Raw genomic sequence first — 10611 nt, 5'->3', positions numbered from 1 at the left:
CGCTCGTCTGCTCACAACAGGGAGTCGAAACCGGCCTCCCATAGGTAAAAGGGGAGCGTTTGGTACGAGGTTCCGTTCAGCCATTTCTGTAGGCCGTCTTCATCTTGCAGGCTAACTTTAAAGATCTTTGCAGATCTAAGCAACCCCTGTAGTGTCTTTTACATTTGAAGTCATCTGATCAGTGCCGCTGCAGTTGCAAGAAGAAGAAGAAAGAAGCTTTATTAATCGAAAAGGGCGACATGGTCGGGGGCCCTTAGTCTAGGGCCCCAATGGCTGCCGCCACCGCTCGTACTCCCCATACATGTGCAACGTCATAGCAAGGTAGAGTGCAAGCATCTGTCAGCGAAACCCGCCGGCTGAGCAGGCAAGGCGAGAGCGAAATAACTGGCTGAAACGGGTTGCGCGCCGTAGTCTTCCTTGCAACTCGTGCAGCAAATATCGGTAATTAGCATGCACCGCGAGTCATGGCTTTTCTGAAAATTAAAGCCACTGAAGAAAGAAGCGGCCCGTATCGAATAAAGTTTTCCGTCTCTATCTCTCTCTATCCCCTTGAAAATTACTTGTGGGAACTCTGGGACTAGGGCAAATATGGGAGCTGCAAGTATGCGAGTTCAGCCAGCGTGGAGATGATGGTGATTACAAGAATTTACGCTAAAGTGCATCCGTGTGCCTTCAAACGACTTTGTGACTTTGCAAACTGATTATTAACACCGAAGTGTCGCGTCGTAGATGCAACAATTCGCAAAGAATATGCGTGTCGCGCAGGGACATTCCCTTGCTGTGTTTAGGAAACTATGAGTGCTTTGAGATCGAGAAAGATAAAGCCTAACAAATAATGTCTCAAGAAAGTGAATCCCGCACGCACAAAAGAGAGAAAGAGAGATTTTATTGATGGGAAAGACGGAGAGATAAAAGTTTATACAAACCCACGCGTCCGCCCCGTATTCGCACGGTATACCAAACGACGCCAGAGGGGACTCGAGCGCTCTCGGCCACGGTGGCAGATGTTTGCAAGGAAGCGCGTCGCGCCCCTTACTTGCTGCAAGCGCTACCTCTCAAGCCTCGATGGATGTAGGAATCCATGGAGGAAGGAAAAAGATAGGAGGGAGCATACCACAACGCGATTGAAGCCAAACCTGCTGGCCCAACTCGTGATCGCACGTCAAAGTGCGCGGTAGGTTTTAGTGTTCCCGCTCTGCAGGCAGAGCTATGTCAGGGCAGCCGTACAAGCTTGCGCGCACCGAATAAAGACTACTGGCGTATCTGCTGGGAACCAAACGTCTCAGGAAATCTGTATTCTTGCTCCGTGATTTCGGCGCAAGAGGCCACGTGTTGGGCCACCACTGCGGCTTCAGGAATGTTCGCTTGCCAAGGCTGGCTGCGGGACGTAATGCTCCCTTCTAAGTTTTTCCTTCCTCCATGGAGAAATTACTGGAGCACTGGAGCGACAGGCGCACCGGAGCGTCACATATGCTCATTCTCTTGACTGGTCCTCCAGAGCGGGTATGTGCGGTTGTGACACGAGTGGTATAGAAGGTTTAAAGTTTAAATGTGTTTAGAGTTGTGGTATATATATATATATATATATATATATATATATATATATATATATATATATATGTACATATATATCGCAACTGACAGGTCCGCTCCGGACCGCCGTCAGTTGCAGTTCGCTCTTCGATGAGGCAGGGACTTGTGTCGAGTGAGCCCCTGAACGACAGTTTACAATGTGTTGAACGCAGTTTAAATCATGAATCGGGGATCTCAAAGAAATGCCACGTAATGCAAACGCATTTCTCTCGCATTGGCCACTGAATCGCCTCTGAATCTTTACTTGTGTCCATGCACCTTTCATCTCCATTCTTCTCTCGACAAGCATCATATATCACCTTCGTGTTCGTGGCATCGATGCGTCGACGCCTCACATTGCCCGTGCGCCTGATTTTCGCGTTTGTCGTATTTGCGTTTAAGTATAGCTTGCGAGCGGCGTAATGCATAAACATCAACATTATATGCGGTTGTACGCTGCATAGGACGAAAGTAAACGCCATCGTGCGCGCGCCGTTAGTTACACACGGTTTAATGCACACCACTTATCTAAAACTTCGCGTCACATAAATACAACGCGTGCGTTGGTTGATCTACATATATTTTACAACTATAGGTTCCTTCAATGTACGCGGAGGTGTGCTGCAAGCTATTTAAGCTAACAGCAATAAGAACGATTAACGTCCCTACTATGGAGGATTGTAGAACGACAAAAGCAGCACTGTTAGAGATGATAGACTGACATCTACATGAACGGCAGCCTCATTCAACAAGAATGTTAAATTCGATCGCTGAAGTGAGGCTTACACTGCACGTAGTTACAGTCTTCCTCAACGCTAATTGTTGTTGGCTATAGTTCGTGCTGACGTTTTGTTTTCATGCGAGAAGAGAGTACCCGCTATCTCTTTATTGTTTTGTACTAATGATGACGTGGAAATGTGTCTGGGAGAACCCACGGAACTGGGTAGGATAGGGTGTGAGGGTGGAGGAAGGCTGGGCAGGTGGCATTCTGGTGCACAGAAATTTCGGGGAGGCCCCGCACGTGCTTATCGACCCCCCCCCCTCACCCTCTCCGGCTACACTCCTGATATTCACAAGAACTCATCTTACGTAAGTCTAATCCGTGATTGACCATCGCCGCTGTTGTGATCGTCATCACGCCAATCACCATCACGAGTGGCGTGCGCTCGACCGCCTGGCCATTCACGAAACGCTCTTAAGGAAGAGAAGTCTGCTGAATACCTGTCCATGTATTTCAGCTGCGGGCATATTCGAGGAGCTTCGTACGTGCTTCTTGTGTCATTATGACAGCTTCACCTGTTAACTGATTAACAGCGTCATTGCGGAAAAAGACAAGAAAGGTGACAGGGTGGGTGCCGTTATTATGGCTTACTAACCAGCCCGAACAAGCGGGCTCCCTTAGCTTCACCTACTTTTCCCACTCCTAGCGACCGCTTCTTTTTGACTTATTGACCGATAACAAGGACCACGTAGATACCAAAGTTCGTTACTGCTTGTTGCCATGGCTACTGATACCATTACTACCAACACAACAGAATGCATTAAGGGGCTAGTTCGTGTGTATTCATATGTATAATACATGTTAGCGCGAACAGGACTGCGCCAGAAAGGAGGCAGGACAAGTTATTTGCCCCTGTGTCCTTTTCTGTGCCCTCTTGTTTGCGCTGAAATTTATTATGAACTAACACGACATAGGAAGAGCTTAAAACATCTCTGGACACGGCCACCCATCGCAAGGCGGAGTTCTCACCACAGTCGAAATGCTTATAAACATTTAGCGATCCTCAAGTAAGTGCGCCAGCACGCGATCGTGCTGTCACTCAGGCTTGCAGGCTTCCGAAGTAAGCCTTGTATTGTTCCTCGTTATCCACGGGCAAAAGAAACCCCGCATCGACTTTAGAGAGCGCAGTGTCCGTGCCTAGGCCGGAAATGGCTCGCCAAACGTCAGGGCGGAGCCGAAAGCCAGACGGATGAGCCCAACGTGGGCGCTCGCTTAGAAGGCACACATGATATGGGCCTGGAACGCGAACTAAGAAATTAGAATGCGCGAGCAGGAGAAAGACCGGAAGTCGAAGTTGGAATGAATTCATCAAGAAAGCCGGCATGAGAAGACTATCTTGTGCGCGCGTACAAAATTGGGCACAGGCGGTTCTCGACAGCGCGCTTTTTCCTCGCTGTATATCATCGAAAATTGTAGAAGGAGACTGAGCAAAGCATAGTTGTTAATGCGCGTTGCAGTCACTGCAGCCCAATATTTGTTGCCCAGTATTTTCGCTACGCTGAACAACAAATTTGCGTACTTTCTAAGAGTCATGGCTCAACTAACATGGTACTCAAGAATGTTTCTTCAACTGCGAAGCTTTCTCTCCGAAAAAGTCATATGGATTTTCCTTTGCAGCTTCGTACTACATTCGGAGGCGTGACAATTTTCCCTTTCATGAGCTTGCGGGCACAATGACTGACACATTACAAAATTTATCCGCTGGACGCACCAACATGACGTGCACACAACTCACACATGAAACTGTCCGTGGGAAGTGTAGGTGAACTTAATCGCTCTTCAACCGAAAATTACTGCGTGGTCGAAAGTTGAAACCCGACTTGCTGATACTTTTTAAGTAGTTTTACCTGCTGAGAAACTTACGCCGTTTTAATTTAGTTAGTTCAAAGCTAAAGATAAGGCAATGTACTGTACTCAATTCGAAGCATCTCTTCCAAGTCATGTGAGTACCATCTGTGATTGCTGCTTTCCGAAAGGAAGCTTAGCATTATTGTCGTCAATAATTCGTGTTCATGCACACAGTTGCATTTCGGCACCAAAAGTCCGCCCCATGAACGGCGTTGCATCATCTAGTTCATCAGATATAGTGCACGACGCGCTATATACTAAAATATTTCAAAGGATCTAGACACCAAGGGATAAAAACTCACCTGTTCACATGGCTACATCCACAAAAGAGAGAATCCGGGGCGCTGTAACGCGCCGTGGAGGAGGGAATAGAATCACGGAGTCGTCGCACAAAAGGCACAGTCGTCGGCCCTATTCACGGCGCGCGCCCAGTGCCACCGAATCAAAGGTAACGAGGACACAAACACAGAAGCACGCTGCGATTCTTTCCTCTCCGCAGGGTCGGCCTTGAAAATCCACGCGGCACCACCAAGAAGGAGTCGACACTCACGAAACGACCGCACACAGCACTACCGCCAGATCCCGAAGATCGCGCACGAGCTTACGAGATCTCGAACCTCGCGCGCCCTTGAGCCCCCGGATTATCGCGCACCGCCTTGGGAAGAACACTGGACACACATTCCTGGTTGGGTATCCGCAAGAACGCGCCGATGCACCTCGTATCCGGGAGTCAAGAACAATTATAGCGTCGCCCGGAATGAAGGGACCATATGACGAGCACGCCGAGCAGAAGGCACGCTGGAAGCAGGCATGGCCTGCCCGGACGGCGAAGCCTGCCGCAGACGAGCGAAGCACGTCGACCGCCTCGCGACTGGCAGCGTGTCTTCGGTACGCAGGTACCGCCGAACCAACGACGGCAAGGGAGCCTCGCCTCCCTCGCTCCTCCTTTCGTCTGGTTGTTTTTCGGTTTTCCTCTCCTCCTCGTTGCTCGGTGAAGAAGAAGAAGCCGTCCGTCCGGCGGAGTGGAACCACGCTAGGACGGCTGCCGGAGAAGACGTGTCTCTTCCCCCTCGCCCCAACGCGCGCCGCCGCCGCGCAAAACCAGTTGGAGCCTTTGTTTCTTGCTGAAGCTCGGGTCGGCGCTGCTTCACAATGGATGGTCTTTCTCGAGCAACTGCTGCTGTTGCTGCAGGCACTGCTGCCGCCGCCACTCCATGCTGCTGCTGCTGTTATTGCTCTTGCTGTTCTTGCTGAGCAGACGGCAGAAAACGAGCAATGCGTGCTCGTTTTCTGCCGTCTGCTCTGCTTTTCTTTTTCTTTCCTTTTTTGTGCTCCCAGCGAAAACGTCTGCGCGAGAAATCCTTTTGATTTCGTCGGGACGTGCGAGGGAGTCTTGGCACCTCGGTGCATACCCAGTCCTGAATCAGTTCAGCCCGCTAAAGCAGCACTATGTGAGCGCGAGGAGAAGTCTTGTTTGCGGAGTCGGCAAATGTGCAGAACTCCCACCGCCTTTCTCGAACGTGGGCCGCGAGTTTGACACTTGGCGGACTTTTTGCGAACAATTGGGACTATGCACGAGGCGCCAATGATTATGTTTCTGCCCAATTGTTCACCCATCGTCTTGTCCAGTATATTCGTGAGCTTTGGATGGTCGCGATAGTGGATTGGCGAAACTTGGTGGACAAAAGAAAAGAAAAGAAACAGAAAAGAAAAATCATTCTTTGCTTCGAAGACGTTCTTGCGTGTTGTCTATGTCCCAACTAAGTGTCACTTCATGTGAAACACCAAGCGATACGCCTGTCTTAATTCTTACCTTAAAGCCCACTTCTGCACTTGTATTCATCTCTATGCTATTTGTAGTGGGATAGCAGGCGTTTTGCCATAGTCTTCGGATTTTGCTCGCTGGATTCCAGCAGAGCCATCACTGTTTTGCAAAAGCAAATGTATTCTATAGGACGGGACTGCGAACTTCTTAATTTGTTACTTCGAATTTAGGAACAAATGATCTCTAACGTAACGGCTTTCAACCAATTTGTTATCTGCTGTCATGTCACGTCGCTTTCCACCTTACAGTTCTAGATCGTGCAAGTCATTGCTTCGTAGGTCCGCTGCGCTTCCTTGTGAAGTCGACGCCACGCAATCGTCTTAGTTCTTGTTAGAGACGGGTTAACACTACGCGTGTATTTCGGAAGTGCGAAGCGGTTGTTGCTCCGGCCGCCGCCACGACGAAACGTTCGCGGCAACATTTTCACGTATTCCTCTGCCCACTCCAAGAGGTTCCGTCAGCAAAGCCTTTGAAATACCAACGGTTTCCCCAAAGGCGGCAGTGAACGAGTCGCTTCCCTCCCAAGAATTTCTCGGAAGCGTGGTCTTGCTAACCGCCTCAGGATCCTCCTATGGGGTTAGTACCTGTTTGCCGCCGCTTGCCTGGCTCTCATTCTTTCTTCCTTCTTTTTTTTTTCTCCTTTAACTCCTCGCGCTTTCTGGAACAGCGTGGCAGGGACGGAGCACGTAAGGGGGTGGCATGGGAGGGGGTCGAGGGGGCGGATAGTCCCTCGCCCCCCTGCGGCTCAGTCCTAAGCGGTCCACGTTTCAGGAGGAGTGTCCGATACCACGTCCTCGGCGGAGTCCCTCGCGCCACTGGTGACTACCCCCGCAACGAGCACAGGCGGCAGCTGCCACGCGGATGGGGCACATTTGAGGAGCAGCTCCTCGCTGGTGCTTGTCGGCTCTCGCAGCCCCCCCTCGCGTGCTCGTCGATAATTACCTTTCTTTCTTACTTTCTGGTTTGCTTGCCATCTCCGCGTTTTCTTTTTCTTTCTTTCTCTTTTCTTGTCCCATCTTCCTCCTCCTCCTTCTCACCACTGGCATTCGCCCATGTGCGAACGTTTACACCTGAGCGCTTCTAGTTTACCTCTGCTTCCCTCGACGGCGCGAGTGTTGTGTAAAAGTGTGCAGCGTTTCGAAAGCTTTAGAGTCAGCGCCAACTAGTAAGAAATCGAATTCTCCACTGCATTCGCGCGTGTGAACAACTCGTGACCAACCAGTTCCTTTGCACAGGTCGATTAAAAACACAAAAACTGGCAATGCAATTCAACTGCCAGCCGCAACTCTGTAATGTGAATACAGCAGTGGCCTAAACTTGGTCTATGCATGGCGAGTTCACGCAGGCTCTAGCTCTCAAGGCGATGCACAGTATTTGCCGAGACGGAGCGTACACCGAATGCGCGTCCCCCCTCCTCTTTCTTTACTCTTCCTTTCCTGCTTTCTGGATGGCTTCACTTAAGGTCGCCGTCTCCCGCTTGGCTCGCTTCACGCGTTAGCGCGCAGTCCGCTGTCCCGCGAACGTTCCAGGCGAAAGCGTATCACGGACGTTGTTTCTCGCGATATAAATTAATGACGCCGCTAAATGAATGTGAGGCAATCTGCGCCCAGGTGTACGAGCTCTCGCGAGGTGTCCGAAGTGCCCTGTCACCACCGTCCGAGCATCGATCTCTATATAGCCGAGAGACACGGAGAGTTAGATTGGGCTAAGAACGTGGGAAGAGCCGCGCCGAATGACGCCGTCTGGACTCCGTAGGAAGGTGGTGGAAGGCGATGAACTTGGCCGTTAGCTGGTAGCTACACACTGTCGTAGAAAATGCTCGCTGCGTAGGTGTATGCCACTGTATGCGGTCAAATGCTGAAGAAACAGCATCTCTGAATGCTGCTAGTTCCTGTGCTATAGAAATTGTATAGCGTTAGAAACGAAAGTAAGTAAAAGTGATTTCAAAGAACTTGAGCACGACAACTCGAGCACCTTTTCTATGTAATTGAGCCATTTAGTCAATAACGATTTATCAACATAATTGTGATGTCGAATTTTCGAAAGGTAGATTGCCTACGTCGAATCACCAGAGAAACAGTGCAGGTCGCCTCACCGTCTCTTACCTGAAGCAATTTAAGGAAACAAAGGAGGAATTCTTATTTGAAGGATGGAATACCTTACTGAAGTGATGTTGCTTGTTACTTATCACGCACATTTGTGAAGTACTAAAAAATGCGTTTTGCATCGTCATTTATAGTAAAGACGCGTTTACAAAGGGAAAGCATCACGGCCCATGACACTTGCAATTCGTGTGCCTATCAGTTTATTCTATAGGCGCAAAGTTATCAAAATAATAGCGATAACGTTTTGCGCGTAAGGAGTTTGACAGCCGAGAGGGCAGCTCGGGGAGTGTTCGTTTAAGAACGGAAGAACCGTCGGCAAATTATGTTTGATCTAAACCATTGAGGGCTTCGCATTTTCTTTATCAAATCTATTCGCTAATTAGCGTCAGGTACCTGCACCGACACCAGCTACCTCATGATAACCTCTCCGCAGCTACCGAAGCTGCCTGTACGGAACGCCGAGACTTTCGGCGAAGAAAGTTACCAGTAACGGCATATTCAAGTATACAGCGCCTTCATCTCTTCCATGCGCTCGCTTTCCTGGTCAGTGTATTAGATGGACCCTAGCGGTGATTCAAATGAGGCGTGAGAAAGCACTTTGTTGCAGTGCCCGTTACTTACCCTTGGGCGAAGCATGTTGCGGAGTCTCCAAACGCCATGAGAACGTTGCCAAAGTGTCAGTTATACAATGCTGATACACTGATAGCTGGAACCTTCTCAATGTAACACAAACGTCGCTAGAGAGACAAAACACAATTTTGTGAGAATGTTCCCAATGTTACCGTCATGCTAGTCCGAGGTCATAGTCATCTTGCGCTGGTCTACGCACATCTCTTATAAGGTTTCCTTTTGGAAATCTTTCTCTATGTATGTCTCGGATCACTTAGCCTGATTTATATACAGTGCTTTCTCGTATACTAATGTGTGCTTAGAAAATCCGAGCCTGAGAGAAAAAAAAGAAGAAAGAAATGATTGCTGAAAGCGTGGTCAAAAATGTCCCACTAGGTCGAGAGTGTACTCACGTTGACAAATTCATGGTGGTAACGGACGCTGCCGTACGTGCATTAAACTTTTTTTAAAATTTTATTGCACGGGTAGGTGGTGCAACGCGCTGCACCATTAAAAGCAGCAACCAACAACGACAGAGTGCCGAGGTGCAGGTAAGATGGCAGTAAAGTGTAGAATACTGCGGAGGCGAGCTGTCACACCAGCCGAGCTGCAACTGGATTGCAATGGAAAGGCTTCAACGTAATGTCAGGGCTTCAGCGCACTGATCCCGCCAGTTGCGACCGCTGTGCTCCGAGTTCATCCAACGCGCACATGCTGCTTCTGTGGCGCGTTGCCGCCCCAATCGCTTCGCGTTAGTACTCCGCTGAAGGTGCCCACGCGGACATACTTGCAAACATTCAGTAGGATGCAAAAAGAACGACATCCGCATTCATCTGGCATTTGGCAGGGGGACAACAGGTTCATACGCCTACGCCTGCTCCTCTTATTGCATGCAACGACTCGTATTTTTTCCCGCGCTGCGCAGGAGTTGCGAGCTGCTGTATAGGAAATAACGAATGGTTACAGCTAGTTTCCCGCCCGCGCGTGCATCGGGCATCCGCGTGCTGTGCTCCATCTTTGGCCCACCCGCCAGGCTCACCATGCATCACGCACGCTCTGCATCTCCCTGCCTATTTCTTACCGCTCACTTTCTCTCTCCTTAAGATGGAGTGCCTTCCTCTCACCCGACGGTACAAATACTCCATTCAAACGAAGCAGCGTTATTGTTCTCGCATACGTATATGACGGGTTTGCCGGCTGAGCGATTTCTGACCGGAGGCTCTTCACGCCAGAGAGGAGGAGGAGGAGTTGCGTCGTATACGGCCAGGAACACCTGGCTTGACAAGGAGAAAAGTTTTTTTGCAAAGATGTAAAGAATACTACAAGTCTCAAAAATTTCATTTCGAAGTGCGCTTGGTGCCTCACATTTTCAAGGAACTGTCTATCAAAAGTCACTGGTCGTTCTTCGAGCGCCGATATAGCTCGCTTGTTTCGTGCGTAGCAGCTATTGTCTCGCTTGAGAACTTTAATTAAGCGCGTTCCTGAAAGTGCACGAGCGATATTTAACTGTACGAGATGGGATGCCCTGAATGCCCTGGAACGAAAATAGCGATGCCTACCGAAGACAATGCATACGTCGCAATAATGACATGTGTACCGCTGATCAATCTTATAGTCGGCGAGGGAATTTTCATGTGTCCTGTAGGTGAGTGGGGCAGAGTTTTACTGAAGGCTGTGTTTGGTTATGGTGGAATCGCGCGGCAAAGCACATTATCAACTGTTTGTGGCAGAGTTGTGAAAAAAAAACAAAAAAACTTAAGCGTTAATCCTTGTTCTGGAGCTTCATATGGATAACATTTAATGACACTTCCTCTACCTTTCACGGCATCAGTGGTAGGTGTAATTGTCATTTTTACGCTTCTCATGTTTCA

At 49.3% G+C, this 10611-nt stretch overlaps 1 protein-coding gene across 1 annotated transcript in view; it reads right to left on the bottom strand.

Moving 5' to 3' along the window:
- Positions 1-5210, bottom strand: part of dgo (ankyrin repeat domain containing protein 6 diego) — a 177472-nt gene extending 172262 nt beyond the window's left edge. The window contains exon 1 of the mRNA XM_050171383.2: positions 4504-5210. The gene's annotated coding sequence lies outside the window, so the exon portion shown is untranslated. The remainder of the gene's footprint in view (positions 1-4503) is intronic.
- Positions 5211-10611: the final 5401 nt, after the last annotated feature.

Source organism: Dermacentor andersoni, chromosome 6 (genome assembly GCF_023375885.2).
Source record: "Dermacentor andersoni chromosome 6, qqDerAnde1_hic_scaffold, whole genome shotgun sequence".
Lineage (NCBI taxonomy): Eukaryota > Metazoa > Arthropoda > Arachnida > Ixodida > Ixodidae > Dermacentor > Dermacentor andersoni.
The sequence above is the reverse complement of the archived record's forward strand: the minus strand, read 5'-3'. Positions and strand labels throughout refer to the sequence as shown.